General features: G+C 47.1%; 1 protein-coding gene across 3 annotated transcripts in view; it reads right to left on the bottom strand.

Moving 5' to 3' along the window:
- The window catches only part of cntn1b (contactin 1b), a 1036112-nt gene that overhangs the window by 895421 nt on the left and 120050 nt on the right, over positions 1–20641 (bottom strand). For all 3 annotated transcript variants that reach the window (XM_086008675.1, XM_086008680.1, XM_086008681.1), the window contains exon 3: positions 19630–19682. The gene's annotated coding sequence lies outside the window, so the exon portion shown is untranslated. The remainder of the gene's footprint in view (positions 1–19629; positions 19683–20641) is intronic.

Here is a 20641-nt window from a genome sequence, read left to right as displayed (position 1 = left end):
TGTTAGGTATGGAGTTCCAGGATTTTGACCCAGCGATGAAGAAGTATCGACGATATACTTCTAAGTCAGGATGGTGTGTGACTTGGAGGGGATCTTGGAGGTGTTCCCATGCGCCTGCTGCCCTTGTCTTTCTAGGTGGAAGAAATCACGGGTTTGGAAGGTGCTGCTGAAGAAGCCTTGGCGAGTTGGTACACACTGCAGCCACGGCACGCTAGTGGTGGAGGGAGTGAATGTTTAAGGTGGTGGATGGGGTGCCAATCAAATGGGCTGCTTTGTCCTGGATGGTGTCGAGCTTCTTGAGTGTTGTTGCAGCTGCACTCATCCAGGCAAGTGGAGAGTATTCCATCACACTCCTTACTTGTGCCTTGTAGATGGTGGAAAGGCTTTGGGGAGTCAGGAGTTGAGACACTCTCCGCAGAATACCTAGCCTCTGACCTGCTCTTGTTGCTACATTATTTATGTGGCTGGTCCAGTTAGGTTTCTGGTCAATGGTGACCCCCAGGATGTTGATGGTGGGGGATTCGGTGATGGTAATGCCATTGAATGTCATGGGAAGGTGGTTAGACTCTCGCTTGTTGGAGATAGTCATTGCCTGGCACTGTGGCGTGAATGCTACCTGCCACTTATCAGCCCAAGCCTGAACGTCATCCAGGTTTTGTTGCATGCGGGCATGGATGCTTCATTATCTGAGGAGTTGTGAATGGCACTGAACACTGTGCAGTCATCGGCTAACATCCCCATTTCTGACCTTATGTTGGAGGGAAGGTCATTGATGAAGCAGCTGAAGATGGTTGGGCCTAGGACACTGCCCTGAGGAACTCCTGCAGTAATGTCCTGGGGCTGTGATGATTGACCTTCAATCACCACAACCATCTTCCTTTGTGCTAGGTATGACTCCAGCCAGTGGAGCGTTTTCCCCCCCGATTCCCATTGACTTCAGGTTTACTAGAGCTCTGCACTGGAGTGTCAGCCTAGCTTTATGTGCTCAAGTCCCTGGAGTGGGACTTGAACCCACAACCTTCTGACTAAAGGCAGGTGTATGGAATTAGGTCACAGCTCAGCCATGATCTCATTAAATGGCAGAACAGGCTTGAGGGGCTGAATGGCCTACTCCTGTTCCTATGTTCCTTTTCCAACTAAAATCATAGAATATTACAGCATAAAAGGAAGCCATTTGGCCCACGGCTGTCTGAAAGATTCATCCACTTATTCCCATTCGCCTGCCCTTTTCCCATACTCCTTAAACATTTTTTTTACAAGTATTTCTCCACTTACATTTTTTAAAAGCTATTATGGATTCTGCTTCCAATATTGTTTCTGGTGAACCATTCCATGTCCGAACAACCCCTTGTGGAAAAATTAAATTCTCCTAACCTCTCCCTTCACTCTTTTGGTGATGGGACAGCCGTTACCAATAATGTCATTATTAGAAGAGGCCAAAGTCACAGCTTCTAAGGACACTACTTCTCTCTGCAGAAGTAAACCTCTTGGCTCTACTTTCTAATGTCGCAGAAAGTAACATGATACTCCGATTTCCTCCTCTTTTCCCCCCCACCCCAACATCATTCCTCTCATACCACCCTATAGCAGGCACCAGAAAAATGTTGTATATGACTATGAAATGTTAAACAACATTTTGATATTATGTTTAATCAACTACCCAACACACACTGAACTTCTAATGCACTCTAGCTGGTTTTCAAATGGAACAAACAGGGAGGTCCCAACGTTATCAATTATTAAGGCAGAAATGCTGCAAATGAAGTCTCTTGGTCAACTTCACTAACATGTTAACTAATCTAAAGTCGGAATATTCCAAATGCAGGACCTTAACCGGGAGCTCTTCTGAAGAAACCAATAGGCTAGAAAAAAAAGGTAGGGATAAAGAAAGAACAAACTTTATTTATATAGAGCCTTTCACAAACAATATTAATAATCTTCATCATGATCTTAAAATTAGAGCCAGGCCCTTCAGCAGTGTAATAAAGGAAGCACTTATCAGCACAAAGTAGAAATTTGGAATTCTCTTCCCCCAAAAGGCTAGGGATGCTGCGTCAGTTGAAGCTTTCAAGGCTGAGATCGATAGATTTGTTATTAGGTAAGGTTATCAAGGGATATGAATCAAAGGCGGGTAAATGAAGTTGAGGTACAGATCAGCTGTGCTCCAATTGAATGGCAGTACAGGCTTGAGGGGCTGAATGGCCTACTCCTGTTCCTATGTTCCTACGACCTCAGGACAACCTAAAGCATTTTACAGCCAATGAAGTATTTTGAAGTGTAGTCACTGCTGTAATGTCGGGAAACACAGCAGCCAATTTGCACACAGCAAGGTCCCACAAACAACAATGAGATAAATGACCAGGTACTTTGTATTTAATGGTGTTGGTTAAAGGATAAATGTTGGCCGGGACACCGGAAGAACTTGTACTTTTTTTTTTAAACATAGTACTGTGGGATCTTTTACATCCACCCGAGAAGGCAGACGGGGCCTCGGTTTAATCTGAAAGATGACACCTCTGACTCGTGCAGTATTCCACTTAAGTGTCAGCTTAGATTATGTGCTTAAGTCTCTGGCATGGGGCTTGAACACAAAAACCTTTTGACTCAGAGTCGAGAGTGCTGCCACCAAGCCAAGGCGGACTTCTATTCCATTAGGACACACCACTCCCAGAACTTAATCCTTGAAGAAGGCACTCTTAATTGCAAGTTTTGAAGTCCCCTATGCATGTACCACATTTTTGTGATAGGACACCTAAGGGAGACCTTCTCCAGCTCCTGTAGGCAAGTGAGGTCAACCTCACTAACTGGCCTTCCCTTTAACTTCAGAAGGCTTATATCTAACCAGAACCACTCCATGCTGTAATTAATCAAGAAAATCCTGACACTGCAGTATCTCGAAAATGAATTGATTTGACCAAACGTTTGATGCCCATTCCCTGCCTATGATGCTACTCCAACTATTGACAGTAGCACACGCATCTCCTTAATCTTACTAGTCCTGCCATTGATGAGGCAAAGCCGAACCCATCCTAATGCTTCCACCACCGTTCGCTTTCTTCAGCAAGTCTTGCTTCCTACAATTGAAACTTCTTCCTCCTTTCAAGCGATGATGAAAGTCACAATCATTTCTGGGGAAGTCCTACTGCTTCACCAGACAGCCGCGAACCGGACAACCACGCGGGTCAAACACGTCGGGCTGGGATGGAGGGGAACTTCTCGGAGGCTCTGCGTGCTTCAGCAGGGGGGACAGTCTTGCCCGATGGAGATGATGAGGAATGGGTCAAGTGGGCATGTTAAGTACACTTCTGGATCTTCTGCGGCGGAACACATGGGCTTAAGGGGGGGGTTGGCCTCTGTGTCTGCCAGGACCCAGTGTGGGGTGGTGATGTCTCGGTGCAGGACAGTGGTGAGGCTTTAGGGCGAGGTAGGTTTGAGGTTCCTGTTGCATGAACAGCAGGGGAAGGCGAGTTGGTTTACAAAAGAAAGGAAATCAAAAAGCAAGTTAGTTATTGCTGGGAGGGGAGTACAGGGGAGAGGAGTTAAATCGCGGAGCCGAAGCTTGGGGTGAACAAGGCATTTTATTCACGGCAGCAAGCTGTAAATGGAGCGCGCTAGTGTATTCCTGGACGCATATGGCAGTTCATTTCACAGTTTTACAAGGAACACTATGATCAAATGTTTTCCCCTCAGTCAGAGACTGTGCAGCGAGCGGGAGAATCACAATCAGCCAATCAGTCATCGCAGAGTGCTGGGTCAGTGGCACTCGGGCACAGCAGCATTGTGACAATGCCACTCCAAGTGGTTGACCTGGGGTTGTACAATGAAAAGCTCCATAATTGAGGGCTACAGTTGATCACAAATGCATCAGGTGTCGCAGAAGGAAACTGCTCCGTTCCAAATTGCGCTAAAAGCCCATTGATGGCGGGAATGCACACTTAACAAAATGTTATTTTGACAAATACAGACTTTCCAAATCGGTCCCGCTGTGTCGCCAGCAAATTGCGACAGCCAGAATAGGATAGCAGAGAACACAAAACAGCTCGGCACTGCCCGGCAACACGACGGGTTCGAGTAAAGATATCAAACAAGCTGACTTTTGCTCGTCACATCTTCTGAAGATAAATACAATTTCTTGGTAGCCAAGCCAAAAATTAAAAAAATGATATTCTGAGGGCTCTGCTGCGGTGAAGGGAGGTTAAGATAATTGAAGGAAGGTTAAGATAATTGAAGGAAGGTTAAGATAATTGAAGGAAGGTTAAGATAATTGAAGGAAATGACTGGAATCTCTGCCTTGCCATCACTCACAGTAACTCAGACGTTATACAAAAGCAAAATACTGTGGAAATCTGAAATAAAAACAGAAAATGATGGAAATATTCAGCAGGTCGGGCAGCATCTGTGGAGAGAGAGAGAGTCAGAACTGGAAAAAGCTGGCGATGGAACAGATGTTTAAGCAAGTGTAGGGGCAGGGAAGGAAAGATCAAACGGGAAGGTCTGATAGGATGGAAGGCAGGAGAGATTAAGAGATGGTGCAAGGCAAAAGGAGATGGTAATGGGACAAGTTAAGAAACAAAGGATGGCTCTAGATGAAGTGTGAATGGCACTGGCAGAATGATTGACAGCTGCCATGTGGGGGAGAGAGAAAAAAATGGAAAAAAAGGACTAGGGCCGAGGTTATAGTCTGAAATTGTTGAACTTGATGTTGAGTCCAGAAGGCTGTAAAGTGCCCAATCGAAAGGTGAGGTGCTGTTCCTCGAGCTTACGCTGAGCTTATGTGGAACAATGTAAGAGACCGAGGACGGTGAGGTCTGAGTGGGAGTGGAGCGAAGAATTAAAGTGACAGGCGACCGGAAGCTCGGGGTCATCCTTACGGACTGAACGGACGTGTTCCGCAAAGCGGTCACCCAATCTGCGTTTGGTCTCCCCAGTGTAGAGGAGACCGCATCGTGAGCAGCGAATATAGTATACTAAATTGCAAGAAGTACAAGTAAATCGCTGTTTCACCTGGAAGGAGTGTTTGGGACCCTGGACAGTGGGAAGGGTGGAGGTAAAAGGGCAGGTGTTGCATCTCCTGCGCTTGCACGGGAAGGTGCCAGGCAAAGGGGAAGGGGTGTTGGGGGTGATAGAGGAGTGGACCAGGGTGTTGCGGAGGGAGCGGTCCCTTCGGAATGCTGAAAGGGGAGGTGAGGGGGAGATGTGTTTGGTGGTGGGATCACGATGGAGGTGGCGGAAAATGGCGGAGGATGATCCGTTGAATGTGGAGGCTGGTGGGGTGAAAGGTGAGGACAAGGGGAACCCTATCGTGGTTCTGGGGGGGGGAGGGGAAGGGGTGAGAGCAGAAGCGCGGGAAATAGAATGGACACGGTCAAGGGCCGTGTCAACCACAGTAGAGGGGAATCCTCGGTTGAGGAAAAAGGAAGACATGTTGGAAGCACTAGTATGGAAGGTGGCATCGTCAGAGCAGATGCAGCGGAGACGGAGAAACTGGGAGAATGGAATAGAGTTCTTACAGTAAGCGGGGTGGGAGGAAGTGTAGTCCAGGTAGCTGTGGGAGTCAGTGGGCTTGTCGTGAATGTTTGTCAATAGCCTATTCCCAGAGATGGAGACAGAGAAGTCAAGTAAGGGAAGGGAAGGGTCGGAGATGGACCATGTGAAGGTGAGGGAAGGGTGGAAATTGGAAGCAAAGTGAATGAAATTTTCTAGTTCAGGGCGAGAGCAGGAAACAGCACCGATACAGTCATCAATGTACCGGAAAAAGAGGTGAGGGAGGGGACCTGAGTAGGACTGGAACAAAGAATGTTCCACATATCCCACGAAAAGGCAGGCATAGCTGGGTCTCATGTGGGTTCCCATAGCAACACCTTTGATTTGGAAGAAATGAGTGGAGTCAAAGGAGAAGTTGTTCAATGTGAGAACAAGTTCAGCCAGACGGGGGAGGATGGTGGTGATTGGGCCTCTGTTCAAGGAAGAAGCGGAGCGCCCTCAGGCCATCCTGGTGGGGGATGGAGGTGTAGAGGGATTGGACATCCATAGTGAAAAGGAGATGGCTGGGGCCAGGAAACTGGAAACTGTTAAAGTGGCGGAGAGCGGCGGAAGAGTCACAGATGTAGGTGGGAAGAGACTGGACAAGGGGAGAAAAATAGAGTTGAGATAGGAAGAGATAAGTTCCATGGGGCAAGAACAGGCTGAAACAATGGGTCTACCAGGGCTGTCCTGTTTGTGGATCTTGGGAAGGAGGTAGAAGCTGGCTGTGTGGGGTTGGGGAACTATGAGGTTGGCAGCCGTGGAGGGAAGATCACCAGAGGAGATGAGGTCAGTGACGGTCCTGGAAATGGTAGCTTAATGTTCGGTAGCGGGGTCATGGTCCAGGGGGAGGTAGGAGGAGGTGTCGGAGAGTTGGCATTCAGCCTCCGCTAGGTAGAGGTCGGTTCGCCAAACTACAACAGCACCACCCTTGTCAGCAGGTTTAATGACAATGTACGGTTTGGATCTGCGAGAATGGAGTGCTGCAAGTTCAGAGGGAGGTAGGTTGGAGTGAGTGAGGGGAGCAGAGAAATGGAGACGGCCGATGTCACGCTGGCAGTTTGCAATGAAAAGCTTTAGAGAGGGTAAGAGGCCAAAGGGAGTGGTCCAGGTAGAATGAAAATTCTGAAAGCGGGAGAAAGGGTCAGCCATGTGGGGGAAGACTCCTGGCCAAAGAAGTGGGCACGGAGATGAAGGCAACGGAAAAAGAGCTCAGCATCATGCCGAGCTCGAAATTCATTGAGGTGGGGGCGTAAGGGGATGAAGCTCAGGCCTTTGCTAAGGACTGATTGTTCGGGGTCAGAGAGGGGAAGGTCAGAGGGGATAGTGAAAACACGGCAGGGGGTGAGATTGGAAGAAGGGATGGGGTCGGAGGAAAGTGAAGGGGAAGGAGGTTCCGGAGGGGTGTTGGTGTCCAAGCGTTGTTGAAGCGTGCGATCCTTGACACCTGAAAGGAAGAAAAAAAGTTTTTTGTTAAAGCGCCGGATGAGGCGAAGGATGAAATGGAACAGCGATTTACTTGTACTTGCAATTTAGTATATTGCATTCGCTGCTCACGATGCGGTCTCCTCTACATTGGGGAGACCAAACGCAGATTGGGTGACCGCTTTGTGGAACAGCTTCGTTCAGTCAGTAAGGGTGACCCCGAGCTTCCGGTCATGTGTCACTTTAATTCTCCGCTCCACTCCCACTCAGACCTCACTGTCCTCGGCCTCTTACACCGTTCCAGTGAAGCTCAACGTAAGCTCAAGGAACAGCACCTCATCTTTCGATTGGGCACTTTACAGCCTTCGGGACTCAACATAGAGTTCATCAGTTTCAGACCATAACCTCTGCCCCTATCCTTTTTTTTCCCCATGTATTTTTCTCTCTCCCACATGGCAGCTGTCTTTCATTCTGTCAGTGCCATTCACACTTCATCCAGAGCCATCTCTTGTTTCTTAACTTGTCCCATTACCATCTCTTTTTGTCTTGCACCATCTCTTAATCTCTCAATGTCTCCTGATCTCTCCTGCCTTCCATCCTATCACAGACCTTCCCTTTTGTTCTTTCCTCCCCTCCCCACTTTCTCTTCCACTGTACTTGCTTAAAAACCTGTTCCATCTCCAACTTTTTCCAGTTCTGACGAAGGGTCATCGACCTGAAACGTTAACTCTGTTTCTCTCTCCACAGAAGCTGCCTGACCTGCTGAGTATTTCCAGCATTTTCTGTTTTTAACTCAGACGATATGTTGTTTTCTAACAGTCGGGGTGGCCCCCCATGTATTAACCTGCTGCTAAACTGTGGCTGGGTTTCATTTGGCCAGAGTCTTTGAAGCCCAATGGCTGTGAATAGGCACATTGTGAGGTCAACTGGAAGTTGCCTTCTGCTTGATGTGGGCCATTTGAAGATCAGCAGTCGCTTATACCTATACAGCACCACACAGTACTGCCCTCCGATTATCAAAATCCACGACAAGGCCTTGGACAAGGTGGACCACTTTCCATACCTAGGGAGCCTACTGTCAACAAAGGCAGACGTCGATGACGAAGTCCAACACCGCCTTCAGTGTGCCAGTGCAGCCTTCGGTCGCCTGAGGAAGAGAGTGTTTAAAGATCAGGACCTCAAACCTGGCACCAAGCTCATGGTCTACAGAGCAGCAGTGATACCCGCCCTCCTGTATGCTTTTGTATGGACCATTTACAGCAGGCACCTCAAAGCACTGGAGAGGTACCACCAACGCTGCCTCCGCAAGATCCTGCAAATCCACGGGCAGGATAGGTGCACCAATGTCAGTGTTCTCGCTCAGGCCAACATCCCCAGCATCGAAGCTCTGACCACGCTCGATCAGCTCCGATGGACGGGCCACATCGTCCGCATGCCCGATACGAGACTCACAAAACAAGCGCTCTACTCGGAGCTCCGACACGGCAAGAGAGCCCCAGGTGAGCAGAGGAAACGCTTCAAGGACACCCTCAAATCCTCCTTGAATAAGTGCAATATCCCCACCAACACCTGGGAATCCCTGGCCCAAGACCGCACAAAGTGGAGGGAGAAGCATCCGGGGAGGCGCCGAAAACCTCGAGTCTCTTCGCCGGGAGCAAACGGAAGCCAAGCATAAACAGCAGAAGGAGCGCACGTCAACCCAAGCACCCCACCCACCCGCCCCTTCAACCACCGTCTGCCCCACCTGTGACAGAGACTTTAGGTCCCGCATTGGACTCATCAGTCACCTGAGAACTCATTTTTAGTGTGGAAGCAAGTCATCCTCGGTTCCGAGGGACTGCCTAAGAAGAAGACTGGCCTCATAAACCAGCATCAAATAACTTGTAACAAAAGCAAAATACTGCGGATGCTGGAGGTCTGAAATAAAAGCATCTTCCAGTTTGATTCAAGGTCAGCGATCTGAAACATCCTGAAATAAAAACAGAAAATGCTGGAGATACTCAGCAGGTCGGGCAGCATCTGTGGAGAGAGAAACAGTCAACGTTTCAGGTCGATGACCCTTCGTCAGAAGTTGAAACGTCCAGGAGTTGGGCATCACTGGTTGGGGAAGCACGATGGAGAGGAAAGCTGTGGTTGGGCAGAACTTGAGGGGTAGAATGTGTTCCTGGCGAGCAGGGACCTGGCAGTGCTGGGTGGGCCCCGAGTCTTGCAGCACTGCTTTGAGAGTTTCTGGGTGAATCCTGCTCCTGTACGCCAAGGGCAAGGGACACCCTTAGGTCTCAGGACTGAACTGAGCGCAAGGCAATATTTGGGTTTCTGGTTTTTGGGCGGTATTGCTCGTGTTTGCTGTAGACAGGACTTCCAGCTCGGTGCCAGATACAGAAGCACTTTGGTAGAACGCCTCACGACTTCAAAGTCAATTTGAACTTTCTTATTGACCGTCCCTTCTGTCTCACCCGAGATTACTTCCACTGGGATGGTCTGGATCAAGAGAAAACGGGTCACCACTCAGCAAACCTCAAGTTCCTCAAACCCTGGCCTTTTTTGCTTCTGGATTAACCACGACCGACCAGTGTCACATAAATTAACGAAAAAGGATAATAAGTAAAGGTTCTTTTCTGTCACATACCACTCCTTGCATTCCCCCCAAATCTGGCCACCAAAATAATTGCCAGACAAGCTTTAAAACTGTGCATCATTTACACCGGTCTGCATAGCAGTTTGTTATTTGCACTATTGCGACTGCATTAAAAAAGAGACCTGCAGAAACATTCAAGCACTTTGGATAACCAACAGTTTTGAAACTTAGTGATTGTTATGTTAGCAAACAGGCCATCCATTTTGCATATTGCAAGATCCCACAAACAGCAAATGAGATGAATGACAAGTTAATCTATCTTGATGGTGTTGGTTGGGGGGGGGGGGGGGTGGGTTGTGGGAGGGGAATAATATTGGCCAGGACAACAGGAGATCTTCCTGTTCTTTGGAAAGGACCCTAGAATCTACCTGAACAACATATGAATAACGAACAGTCCAAACGCTTCAGTCAGCCTTGATTTTCTGCTCAGCATCAACTTAACCCCGGCGTTATTTTAAATGAGTTAACGCTGGCAGTGGGAAAATATAGGCTGCTATTTAATAAGAACATAAGAAATAGGAGCTGGAGATGGCCATTTGGCCCCTCGAGCCTGCTCCGCCATTCAATAAGATCATGGCTGATCTTCTACCTCATCTCCACTTTCCTGAACTATCCCCATATCCCTCGATACTGCAAGTCAGAATCTTTGAACTGAGTCTTTAATGAAAGGAACAAGGGTGTTTCAGGATCCACGAAGCTCACCCCACTGCCACTAAGTATCTGCAGGCAGGTAAACAGCAAACTGACAACTACACATCCCAAAACCATTGTACAGAGACCCTTGTGGTTTGCTTTTGGGTGGAAGTTGGTTCTTTGAAGAATAAATCTGGAATTAAAAACTAGTATCACTAATGGTGACCATGAAACTACCGGATTGTCGTAAAAACCCGTCTGGTTCACTAATGTTCTTTGGGGAAGGAAATCTGCCGTCCTTACCTGGTCTGGCCTACATGTGACTCCAGTCCCAGAGCAATGTGGTTAACCCATAACTGCCCTCTGCGGTTCAAGGCGGCGGCTCACCACCACCTTCTCAAGGGCAGTTAGGGATGGGCAATAAATGCTGGCCTTGCCAGCGAACCCCACATCCCATGAACAAATAAAAAAAACTCCTTTCCCATGAGGCAGACAAACATCAATTCCAGCATCCAGGTAGATAGAGCATGAACAGCAGCCCCTTGGCTGGCTGTCTGCTGTGTTTTCCTGACACCTGACTTGCATATCAAATAGCTTAGTTTCAAGAACAACCTGAGATTATCTGACAGACATCTGCAAATTTTACATGGGTTTAACGTTTCAAAAGGCATAAGGGAATTTATGATGCAATCAGGCTGTGTGTATATGTAATGACTTCTGTTCTGGAAACCAATTAGCCCAGACAGCTTTTCATGGAAATGGAAATACCCTTAAATGGCAATTGCGAGTTGACCTCTCCCTACAAAAAGAAATGGAACTATTTGGTGTCATATATGAAAGTGTAGAATACAGAAGCTTTGCAAGTCAGCACACTGTGTCCATCACAAACTATATAAATACAAGTATTATAATGTAGCAGAACTATCATTTGTTGTTTTTTTTCTTTTTGGAAAGTGGACCACAATCATTTCAATTCATTTTAGAGTCTACATAGTCAGCAAGTTGAAACAACATCTGAAAATTTAATCTATGGACACGCTATGACATGTTAACATACTATTTATGCAGTTTAAACACAAAAGATAAGCACCGATTTGGAATGCTCAGTGAACCGAACTAAACCCGTTCAGACCTGCTGGTTCAAGATGCTTTAGGTTCAGCGGATCTCCCATAGCCTAGTGGGTAAACGTGCAGTGTGGGACCACGTGCGCCAGTCCAAAAAGGTGCCAGGTTCAAATTCCTGATCTGTTCGGTCATTACTAATCTCAGCCAAGGAATGAACTATGGTGTTACAATTGACACTCAAGTGTCCCTGAGCCAAGAAAGTGCAAAATAAAGACCGCCCAGGATCCCTGTTACTGATCTCTTAATAAGCAGCAACAGCATGTTGAACTACACAGGCGAAACAACACAATTTTGGGGGGTCTAGAAGTGCAGAAAACCCCCGATTTTGTTCATCTCCTTGCTGTTTGTGGGAGCTGGCTGTGTGCCAAATGGCAAGTCACTGCACTTCAAAGTCATCCAATGTATTTGTTTATTCACTTACGGGATGTGGGCATCGCTGGCAAGGCCGGCATTTATTGCCCATCCCTAATTGCCCTCGAGAAGGTGGTGGCGAGCCACCTTCTTCAACCGCTGCAGTCCGTGTGGTGAAGGTACTCCCACAGTGCTGTTAGGGAGGGAGTTCCAGGATTTTGACCCAGCGACGATGAAGGAACATCGATATATTTCCAAGTCAGGATGGTGTGTGACTTGGAGGGGAACTTGGAGGTGGTGGTGTTCCCATGCGCCTGCTGCCATTGTCTTTCTAGGTGGAAGAGGTCACGGGTTTGGGAGGTGCTGCCAAAGAAGCCTTGGCAAGTTGCTGCAGTGCATCTTGTAGATGGTACACACTGCAGCCACGGTGCGCCGGTGGTGGAGGGAGTGAATGTTTAAGGTGGTGGATGGGGTGCCAATCAAGCGGGCTGCTTTGTCCTGGATGGTGTCGAGCTTCTTGAGTGTTGTTGGAGCTGCACTCATCCAGGCAAGTGGAGAGTATGTCATCACACTCCTGACTTGTGCCTTGTAGATGGTGGAAAGGCTTTGGGGAGTTAGCAGGTGAGACACTCGCCACAGAATACCCAGCCTCTGACCTGCTCTTGTTGCCACAGTATTTAAGTTTCTGGTCAATGGTGACCCCAAGGATGTTGATGGTGGGAGATTCAGCGATGGTAATACCGTTGAATGTCAAGGTGGGGTGGTTAGACTCTCACTTGTTAGAGATAGTCATTGCCTGGCACTTCTGTGGCGCAAATATTACCTGCCACTTCTCAGCCCAAGCCTAAACGTCATCCAGGTCTTGTTGCATGCGGGCATGGACTGCTTCATTATCTGAGGAGTTGTGAATGGTGCTGAACACTGTGCAGTCATCAGTGAACATCCCTATTTCTGACTTTATGATGGAGGGAAGGTCATTGATGAAGCAGCTGAAGATGGTTGGGCCCAGGACACTGCCCTGAGGAACTCCTGCAGCGATGTCCTGGGACTGTGATGATTGACCTTCAATCACCACAACCATCTTCCTTTGTGCTAGGTGTGACTCCAGCCAGTGGAGCGTTTTCCCCCTATTCCCATTGGCTTCAGTTTTACTAGGGCTCCTTGATGCCACACTCGGTCAAATGCTGCCTTGATGTCAAGGGCAGTCACTCTCACCTCACCTCTGGAATTCAGCTCCTTTGTCCATGTTTGGACCAAGGCTGTAATGAGGCCGGGAGCCAAGTGGTCTTGGCGGAACCCAAACTGGGCATGTGAGCAGGTTATTGGCGAGTGTGCCCCTTGATAGCACTGTCGATGACACCTTCCATCACTTTGCTGATGATTGAGAGTAGACTGATGGGGCGGTAATTGGCCAGGTTGGATTTGTCCTGCTTTTTGTGGACAGGACTTACCTGGGCAGTTTTCCACATTGTCGGATAGATGCCAGTGTTATAGCTGTACTGGAACAGCTTGGCTGGAGGCGCGGCTAGTTCTGGAGCACAAGTCTCCCGAGATGTTTCTGAAAGTGCTACATGAATGCAAGTCTTTCTCGGCCATTGGGTGTGATGGCTCCACAAGCAGCTGCACTGCTATCTGTTGTAATACCCATTGTGCGCCTCACGAGGGCGCAGTATCACAACTGGCACCTGAAAGGTTCCCTTATATCGCCATCAAGTGGCTGAAATCAGGTACAACAACAGGATGCATTTGAACTCAGCGCCATCGAACGGTAGGAAGCAGGTACTACAGCAATTTGCTGGTCAGTCAAGCTTCAAGGACGAATTTTCTCTGCTTTGAAGAGATGCTGTCCTTCACAAAGGGAGACAACTGAAATAGAAATGATAAAGAAACTAAATGACAAGAAAATTAAGTCAGTAATGCCTCAAGGAAAAAGTAATGCCCGTCTAGCTTTTCTTAACTTCTGTCTGGGCCAATAACACACAAAAATAAATTGACTCTTAAGACAGAAGTGGAGTTACTGCAGAAATGTGGCAGTCAAGGCCATGGAGCACTTAACACATGAAAGCTGTGCATGAGCCAAGAATAAAACATTTCAACCTCCCCTTCCGATGGAAGTAACATATCCCAGGCCATTTATTTCCTTCAGCAGCCCTCACACTTAAAACATCAAATTGCTGGTTTCACACACATTTTCAACACTAAGAAAGGAGGCTCTCAATTTAAAAGGTCATAAACCATTTCAGAGCAGAGCACAGCAAAGCTTTTCCCATCAGTCAGAGCACAGGGGTCATTCCAGCTGAACTTGTTCGTATTGAAATGATAGCAAATGACTTCTTGGGGCTTAATTGCTCACTCCATAATTTGAGAACCAGACCCGACAGAAAAGTGTGACAAATCCCAACATTGTTTTTGCTCCCTACTCCTCTCATCTCCTCTCGACACAGACTATTGCTGACTGCCCTGGTAGCGACAGCCTTTCAGTATCTCCCCCACGCGGCCAGTGGCCATTATTTGGCCACTTGGGGGAGATCTGCAGTATTTTGCTTTTGAATTGGCCATTATTTGCTTTGTGTCAGGACAGTCAGTGTTGGTAAGCTGTTTAAACATACAGGGGATGCAAGGGACATTACTCATTCAATCTAGTCGTGACAGTAGAACAAGGAAGTACTGGCTTCATCCAGTGAAAAACAAATTTACATTGCGATCAGGAAGTTCCACTTCACAAAGAGTGATCAATACATGGAATGGACTCCGTAGGGTTGGAAGACAAAGATTTTCAAGAACCAGTTGCATGCTACAATGGGAGAGGTGTTGGTGATGGTGGTGGTGGTGGGGGGAGTGGCAGGGGAGGGGGTGGCAGGGGTGGGGTGGGAGGGGGGTGGCAGGGTGAACCGTAGGTTCTTCCGTTATGTCTGAGCTCGGATGAGCCAAATGGTCTCTCCCATCCACATCCATCTTGTGAATTAGATTCAAAGAACAAGTACGATTTGCAAACTAACTGCAACAAGCACCTGGACACAAACCCCACAGCAATGGACTGAAATAATTGGGGTGGTTGGGGGAAGAGAAGAAATTAAATATTCAGGAAGCGGGTTGTCCCTCATGAACATGTGAATTTATCATCTGTACCGACATTGTCGGAATTGAAAAACGTCAGGATGATGTTCACTCTTCAGCCAAGTAGTTTTCTAGTTTCTGGCTCTGGAAATTCAAAACTCAGAGTTCAGACTGGAAAACAATGAGGCACTGAAGGCGTTTGCATCGACGTTAAAGATGCTATATAAACTAATGCCACCAACTATCAGGAAAGACTGAACAGGCGCGGATATGTGGTCGGAAGCTCATTTCAGGGTCAAATATGACACCAAGGTTGCGAACAGTGTGGTTGAGCCTCAGACAGATGTTAGGGAAAGGGATGGAGTCGGTGGCTAGGGAATGAAGTTTGTGGTGGGGACCGAAAACAGTGCCTTCGGTCTTCCCAATATTTAATTGGAGAACATTTCTGCTCATCCAGAACTGGATGTCGGACAAGCAATCTGACAATTTAGAGACCGTGGAGGGGTCGAGAGAGGTAGTGAGGTAGAGCTGGGTGTCGTCAGTGTACATGTGGAAACTGATGCTGTGTTTTCAGATGATGTCGCCGAGGGGCAACATGTAGATAGGAAATAGGAGGGGGGAAGAGAAGCCGTTGCAGGTGATTCTCTGGCTACGATTAGAATGGAACTCCTCCAAAGGTGCAATACAAACCCATACTTAAGACTGAAAGCTGTCAGCAGGAATACAAATTGAGAGGTTTTACAATAAAGATGCACTTAATTTCAGAACATTTTAAAATCTCCTGTTTTCACAGTTCTTCACAGTGAGTCAAAGAATATGGAAACTCTCAGGTAGAAATGTTTTCAGGAAGGGTGTGTGTGGGCAGGGGAGAAGGTTTCAGATACGAAACATGATTTTTTTTTTGGATTGCCTGAAATGTTCCAAGAATCACTCCGAAAAGTACGACAGATATTTTTGTGCTAAATTTCAAGTGTGATGCGTACTATACGCACATGCTAGACCCATAACGTATTAATTAATAATAGATGAGAAATTTGCAATTCGATCTTCCTTCCACTGGCTTCTAGTTATAGATGGGAATTTCTGGCTTGCAAGCCATATTTCTGAATACCAGCTTGTGCACAGCACCTTGGGCAATCAAGACGATGGGTTTCGACCTGAAACGTTGACTCTATTTCTCTCTCCACGGATGTTGCCTGGCCTGCTGAGTTTTTCCAGCATTTTCTGTTGTTATTTCGGATTTCCAGCATCTGCAGTATTTTGCTATCGTGCAAGAAAAGGGGGCTGGGGGGAGGGGGGGGGGGGGAGAATGGAGGAAAGAAGTAGGATATACATTTTAAAAAAATACTTAACCTGTTTAGAGTCTGAAATACGGTATTTCTGTTCAATAGTAACAAATCGTTTTAAAGAAAAGCAAATGCTTTGGTCATTTTGAGCCTCAAGAGAATTTTAAAACCGAATAAGGTCTTTGTAAAGAGAGGAAAAATAGGAGTTGACTCAATACACTGGCAGTATATTACCTGGTAACCAGCAAAGCACCTGCAGTCTTTCCCGATAGGATATGAACACTTAATCAGATTCCTGAAGTTTTTATTACCACAAATCGAATACTAATTTAATTTTAGATAAAATCACTACAGACTGTGTAGCAGCAATGAAACCTCTTGTTCAGCCGTTCAGCCCCAGGTGCCTGTTAAAACTACTGCACTTCAGCACTAGGTAAAGAAAGGAAGGGTTGGGCTATGACATCAGGACCCAGCAGGCTAGCTAGAGTCAGAACTCTGCGCTCGGCCAAGTTGTGCCTGAAATTGCCCTGCGGAGCCCGACAAATCAGCCATAAAATAAGGGCCCAGCGTCCCGATAACATGCCTCACGGGGAAGCAGCTAAAAAGGTAGGAAATATTGTTGGATAATCCTCATCCTTTTAACAGCTGATTTGTGGATGCCAGAGGCAGCAATGTGTCTGACTCGAAGAACAGCATCTCATCTTCCGATTAGGCACTCTGCAGCCTTCCGGACTCAATATCGAGTTCAACAATTTCAGATCATAACCTCAGCCTCCATTACACATTTTTTCTTGTAATTTTTCCACTCCTTTTACCCCCCCCCCTTTCCTTTTGTTTCTCTCTCACACCTGGCAGCTATCTCTTGCCCTGCCAGTACACTTTACACCTAATCTCAGCCTATTACCGTCTCGTCTAGCTCTTTTGTTTCTTTCAAAACTGCCCAACGCATTACCGGCACCCGGCTACCGAACATAGAGCACATATACCAGAAACGCTGTTTACGGAGGTCACGGACCATCATCAAAGACTCTACCCACCCCAGCCACAGTCTGTTCGCCCTCCTGCCATCTGGGAGACGCTACAGATGCATTCGTACCCGAACGACCAGATTAGGAACAGCTTCTTTCCCAGGGCTGTCATCCTACTGAACTCGACAAACAAACTCTAAAGCCTGCACATCTGCCAATGCACTTTATTATGTTTATGTTAATGTATTACAAGCCAAATGAGTGTTGTATGTTTAAATGTCTCCAAATATACACTCTCGGGAGCCGCAAGCCTACGTTTCGTTGTACTGCACTTGTGCACTAACAATGACAATAAAGTTGATTATTATTATTCACTTCTTTTGTCCGATCGCAGCCCTGCCTTCGATCTAATTTCTTTTCTTTCCAGTTTTGAAGAAGGGTTCGACCCGAAACGTCAACTCAAATTTCTCTCCACAGATGTTGCCTGACCTGCTGAGTTTTTCCAGCATTTTCTGTTGTTTTTTGACAATTATCTACATTTGTTATTGTTTCAAACATTCATCTTCAGACTACATACAGAGCAGTACATGCCAGTCCTGCGTCCAGAAAACTCACGTGTAAAGGACTCCCCGGGAATCATGAGCTATTTCCTGTCCGGTGCCTCTCCTTGAAGGTGGCTGGAGTTCATAACTGAGTTTTGCTTTGTAATCCTCATTTTTGCCATTTTAGCAAACAGACATCCTCATCATTAACTAGCACATTGTCTAATTCTTGCTGAATTTTATTATCTTCCTGTTCCAATGTTATCTCATCAACCTTTGCTTCTTACCTAGCTGAACTATGACGTTACTCAGGAGTGTCATTATGATCAATAATAGGATATGCATTGCACAGTTTACATCATCTCATGTTATTTAACCATAATTCATACATTAGCTGTTCTGTCTTCGCTCCGTATTTAAAAACAACATAAAAACATATCTATATTCTTACAAATACTCCAAGTGATGACCCACAAGACACTATTCCTCCCCGTCCCACTTCCCCACCTAAGGTCTCCTCCTGACCTCTGGGCCCAACAGCTATGAGGACTCTACTGAAGAGGTCTTCTCGATCTCTAGGAAGCACTGCATCCAAGGAAGAAATGAGAAGTACCCGATCCACTCGCCCTCACCCACCCTGCCCCACCCCACCCACCGCCGCCCAACACGCCAGCCTACAGGAACAGCTGGGACTTCTACAGCTGATCCACCGCTTCCCAGCCCTTCAAAAGTACAGCCCGCCAAACAGCTGAAGGCTCCCGCACCAGCACACGCTGGGAACTGCCCAGCTGGAGATGTGAGCGCTGGCCCTCACCCCTCGAGATCCTGCCAATTACGCTGATGGTTGAACAGCAAAACTGAGCTGCCCGCCCGCCTGCCTGATGCAACAGCAGAGGCTACGCAGACTGACAGCTCGTTTGTGCCTTCTCTGCTGCTCAAGCCCAGATGAACATCTCCCCCCTCCAACGGACTACTCATTGTATTCCACATCACTGACCCAGACAGCAGCACATTCACCAGAGGACTAACCAGCATCCTCAAGCATCAGATATCCATGCCAGCAACCAATGCAAAAACAAACCATAAAATGCCCCAAAACTGCTGGGGTGGTGACCCGAGCCAAGGTTTCTATGCAGAGGGCGGTTGCAATGTGGAATTGCCCGCCACAAAACTAGCTGAAGAAGACTCTGCAATTTCTGTTAGAAGGAAATTGGCTACTTGAAAACAAGAAATGTTGGAGTTTGGGTATCAGGCAGGAGGGTGGGATTAGACAAGGTGATTCACGTGGATAAAAACGCCAGCGCAAATCTGATGGGCCGAATGGCCTGTTTCTGTGCTGTAATGTTCCATGATTCTGCTACTAGACTGAAATCTAGCCGGCCCACACTGCCCATGGCCGAGCATGGAGGTCAAAGCCTCCAAAACCACCCTCTACACTGCCCATCTTTCAAAGACTCCCAGAGAAGCCCAACAAAAGCACAGAAACACCCCACAGTAGCGACATCATCATCAGCCTCTCTGACAATCCCGCATGGTATATCTCAAAGGAGAAGTCCCAGGCACATTCCCCATGGATGAATTCTGAACTTGGCACGAGAAAGTCATCACCAGCCTTGGCTAACTTAATGTGGCCCAGATTATTTCACCTCCCCAAACATAACCAGAATCACTGCTAAGTGAAACGCTTCCTCCAGGCCTCAACACGTGCCAAAGCCTCCAGCGTAAGCCAATCCTCCACAAAAATATCTCGGGCCCCCTGCTCAATGCTAATGGCCACATCCCTCAGTAAGGTGACCACCTCCCAATTTTGAATTGAACAGTCCAGTTTTGCGGTCAGGAACAAAGGGGAGACGGTAAAAGTTTCTTTTTCGGACACGGCACTTAAAAACGCAGGACTGGATTCGTGCGCGAGTGAACCTGGTTGGTGGTCGTGCCATCTATTTTTTAAGTAAAGGTTCCCCTCCTGTCCAGTTTTAGACTGGGCATGTGCCCCAGAGGTCAGCCCTGGCACAGCTCACATGAAGTTTATTTGCCCAACACCTCCCGTCAATGTAAATCTAGCACTGGTAGAATCATCTGACCTGTAAAAGATGTGGGACTGGAGGTCAATGCGTTGCTGACGTCCCCTGATATCCTGAAAAGCAAAGAAAGAGAGACTTGCATTTATATAGCGCCTTTCACAACCTCCTGAAGTCGTAAAGCATTTTACTGTTGTAATATAGGAAATGCGGCAGCCAATTTGTACACAGCAAGCTCCCACAAACAGCAATGTGATAATGACCAGATAATCTCTTTTAGCGATGTTGGTTGAGGGATAAATATTGGCCCCAGGACACCAAGGAAACCTCTCATGATTTTCTTCTAATAGCGCCATGGGAACTTTTATATCTACTTGAGGGGACAAACGGGGACTCGGTTTAACGTCTCATCCAAAAGACAGCACCTCTGATGGTGCTGCATTTCCCTAGTACAGCACTGGAGTGTCAGCCTAGATTTTGTGCTCAAGTCTCCAGAGTTAGACTCAAACCCACATCCTTCTGACTCAGAGGCAAGAGTGCTACCAGCTGAGGCACAGATGACACCTTAGCTACATTCCTCAAGACAAGGGAGAGGTCCACTGGGCTTACAGGGTGTTTGCTAAAGTGCAGACTGACGACGTGTTGATAGCGCGATGGTCTGAGTGATAGAACACGTTTCACTAATTCCGTCATGAACCAATCCCAAGTGAACATTTGACAAGCTGAGTAGTTATTTGACAGTTCTGGAGTCTGGGGTTGATGACATCGGGAAATTAAGAGCAAATCAAAATGGAGACAAAAATACAAAGAAAAATTAAAATGATTAGGGAGCCAAAAACTGAGCATGAAGCACATTCTAGCTACGCTTTAATGAATGTCTTTTTCACACTGCACAATTAATTGAAAAATAATGTGTCAGCCTTTCAACTGACCTTTGAAAGCTTTGCATGCCCCTTGATAACAACCCAACCCCTTACAGCACGGTACAGATGGCAAGAATGATAATTCAGCGCTTCAGCACTACCTTCAAAAGAGGTTATTTATCAGGTCCCAGGGAGACACGAGCCAAGTTGCA

The sequence above is a fragment of the Somniosus microcephalus genome, chromosome 16 (assembly GCF_052327205.1).
Source record: "Somniosus microcephalus isolate GS21.2 chromosome 16, FLI_Smic_1.0, whole genome shotgun sequence".
NCBI lineage: Eukaryota > Metazoa > Chordata > Chondrichthyes > Squaliformes > Somniosidae > Somniosus > Somniosus microcephalus.
This window is presented reverse-complemented; position numbering and strand designations above follow the sequence as displayed.